This window comes from Octopus sinensis, linkage group LG15 (genome assembly GCF_006345805.1).
Source record: "Octopus sinensis linkage group LG15, ASM634580v1, whole genome shotgun sequence".
NCBI lineage: Eukaryota > Metazoa > Mollusca > Cephalopoda > Octopoda > Octopodidae > Octopus > Octopus sinensis.
In genome coordinates, this window is record NC_043011.1 from 30,881,617 (window position 1) to 30,885,132 (window position 3,516).

A 3,516-nucleotide genomic window follows, 5' to 3' on the forward strand; every position below is an offset into this window, starting at 1 on the left:
ATTCGTCACCTTATAGCTTATCCGCAAATGAAACATACCACTCGAAATGAACACGGCAAGTTCTTCCCAGTTTCAAATATTCACCATGTAAAATAATTTTACCTAAACATTTAAGCGTTATATTAAAATAAATAAAACTATCAGAGTATGTAACTACACTGAACTAATTAAAAGCTCTTTGGTGAGTACTGTGTGTCTGAATGTACATATATATAATTTATTTGTGAAGTAACATTGTTTCAATAGTATCTTCTCAAAGGCGATTTTTCAAGCTCTGCCTTTTAGGATGCTGGTAATCGCATTCCATTTCAGATGGAACTGTATGTGCTTACACGAGACTTCAAAATTAGTAGATACACACATTAGGGCATCATCACATTTAATTATTTCTTTCGATCAAATTTCTCTTGAGTTGGCCTTGCAATGTTGGGGTAATTAGCTTTCAATATCGCACGAATATTGTGATATTTGTGATAGCACGAATAAGAATACAAAAATACGTAAAAAGCAACAAAAACAGGACGTCACAGACAAGCGTCTTTTCGACAGGACGAATATATATATATAATTCTGAGCTTACACTCATCAAATGAGCATGCTATGTACTTTAGTTTAAAACACTCACAGGAATCAAGTCTTACTGCTGTGGTAGATTCGCACGAAGAGTATCTCGGGAAAGTAACTAAAAACAAAAGGAAAATCTTACGTACAAGAAAGATAAATTATGCACGATTTGTAACTCCTAATGCAAGCACGTGGAGTTATCTCCCTTGAATGAGTTTGCGTATCCAGTTGGAAGACCGAAAATTATTGTTTGAAGAATAAGAATGCAAAGTGGGATGCAGGGAGAAATGTGGAAAGAGGGGTTGGAATTAAGCTAGCAAGGAAGGAAGGAAAGAAGGAAGGAAGGATGGGAGGAGTATCACAATTGAAGACAACAATATTAAATGGTTGAATGGCTGTCGGAATGTCGTCTCTGAGAAATGGAGAGAAAGGTGGAATTTATTCAAGAACTGCTCTTTCCTGCCTCTCCGACGCTGAACAAAGGCAATTATCTCGATCAGTGGTTCTCCACTAAAATATTATTAGTAAAGATTCTTTGCCGCTGCCTCTTTTTTGACGACATGACAAATTATAGTATGCATGTATATAAATTGTGGAGGCACATGGCCTAGTGGTCAGAGCAGCGGACTCGCGGTCGAGGGATCACCGGTTCGAATCTCAGACCGTTTATGAGCGAAACAGCTAAGCACCACGCGGCTCCAGTAGAAGGTAATGGTGAGCTTCTGCTGACTCTTTCACCACAACTTTCTCTCACCCTTTTCTCCTGCATCTTGCAGCTCACCTGCGACGGACCGGCGTCCCGTCCAGGTGGGGAACCTATACGCCAATGAAACCGGGAAACCGACCCTTATGAGCCAGGCATGGCTCTTGAAGGAACAAACATGTATATAAATTATTCCTTCTTCTGGTAAGTTTAAAAGGCTCGATACCACTTTTATTTTATTAAATACAGTTTATCTACATACTTTTCAAACCTCGCAGGCTTTCCCGTCGGGACCACAGACTTTGAAGTAAAGATTCCATCTGGGTTTGAGAGGAAAATACCCGTCCACAGGAGCAAGCCACACCACTTCTTTTGCTATATAGACCGGCAAGAGAAAAATGAACTGCCCTTTTTTGTCAAAGAAAGGTAGATCGTCGATTCCCACTATTGACTTGCTTCACAGCCGGATTCGTCCTACATGAAACAAGTGTTCAACTTAAACCCAAGAGTCAGCAATGCTCAGGCACTGGACAAATGCATACAGAATAGTTTCGTGTCTCGACGTGCAGCTTCGCCAGGCCCGGTTACGTGGCACTTCCATGCTTGTAGAGTTTATCTCGAAATGGCAATGCCCTTCATCCAGTAAAAGGTAAAAGGTTTATGGGTCCCGCGTTGGAAAGTCCTCTGCAACGAACAAGCCATTGATCCACATTGGAGCCCAGAGTCCCGCCCAGAATGTTGCTACCGATGGTGCCGATGCTTCTATTGCTGCTGATACTGCTGGTGATTTTGTGAGCTTCTGTGTCTGGCCTATCATTTGTTCTTGCTGCGCCTATCGGTGTTGTTGATGTTGTTGTTGTTGTTGTTCTTGTTCTTGTTGTTGTTGTTGTTGTTGTTGTTGTTGCTGTTGTTGTTGTTGTTGTTGTTGTTGTTGTTGTTGTTGTTGTTGTTGTTGTTGTTGTTGTTGTTGCTGCTGCTGCTGCTGTTATTACTACTGATACTGCTACTAATACTTTTAATAAAGTCTGCAAAATTGTTTCAAAAACGTTGGCTATCAAAGATGATTTCATCCTCAAAACATCTTCCTCTCTCCTCTCTTCTTGACTCGGAGACGAAAACGACGCCATTTTGAAGTCATTTTTGATATCTACAAAAATATCGTTCTGCAAAGATCCTGTGGGATTTTATGATTCAATGCGACCATGAGATAGAAAATAGGAAGCCAGCCATAGTCTTACTTGAGAAAGAAAGCAAACTATGCTGGATCATAGATATAGCACGCCCAGCTGATGACAAGGTATGCGGTAAGGAAGAAAGAAAAGCTTGGGAGGTAAAGCAGTTATGGTCGATGAAAAAGGTGGTAGTGGTACCAGTAATTGTCGGAGCCCTGGGAACAGTGAGTAAAAATCTCGAGAAGTACATGGAACAAATAGGGGCTGCAATAAGGGTGGAACACTTGCAGGAAACAGCACTGCTTGTAACCGCTCGAATACTCCCAAAGTTTCTCGAAAATTATATAAAATTTGTTAATTTAGTTCACAGGTAGTGAACAGCTGCCAATGTAATACATCTTTAGCGATAGAAGCTATGCAAAAGCAATGATTATAATAAAATAATAATAATAATAATAATAATAATAATAATAATAATAATAATAATAATAATACTAATAATAAAGACCAAAACAATAAAGTTTGCTTATTGATCGACATGAGCATACCCTGTGATCATAATATCTCAGCGAAAGAGTTTGACAAGCTCAGAAAATATAAAGACTTACTCATTGAAATTGAGAAAATGTGGCACCTCAAGGCGGTTACAATACCAGTGATCGTAGGAGCACTAGGAATGATCAAGAAGGGAACCGAAAATTATATGAGAATGATCCCTGGCTTTCCATCCCTGCAAGAAGTGCAAAAGATTGCCTTAACTGGTACATCACACGTATTGAGAAGAGCATTGTCGATGTGAGAACTGTTGCTGTTCATGTATTTTAATTTAACTTTAAAAAAAAATTAAAAAATGAACGAACTATTGAGTTTGGTTTACTGGCCTACCAATGTATACTATGAGTTTCTTTGCCCTAGGAGTCGGGAAGACACTCGGCAAGAAATGGAAGCAAATTTGAAAAAAGAAAAAAAAAGTAATAATAATAATGATAATATAATAATAGTAGTAGTAGTAATAATAATAATAATAATAATAATAATAATAGTAGTAGTAGTAGTAATAATAATAATAATAATAAT

The 3,516-nt window shown here is 38.5% G+C and overlaps 1 protein-coding gene across 1 annotated transcript in view; it reads left to right on the top strand.

Moving 5' to 3' along the window:
• The window catches only part of LOC115219944 (cholecystokinin receptor type A-like), a 72,121-nt gene that overhangs the window by 10,424 nt on the left and 58,181 nt on the right, over positions 1-3,516 (top strand). The window lies entirely within an intron of this gene.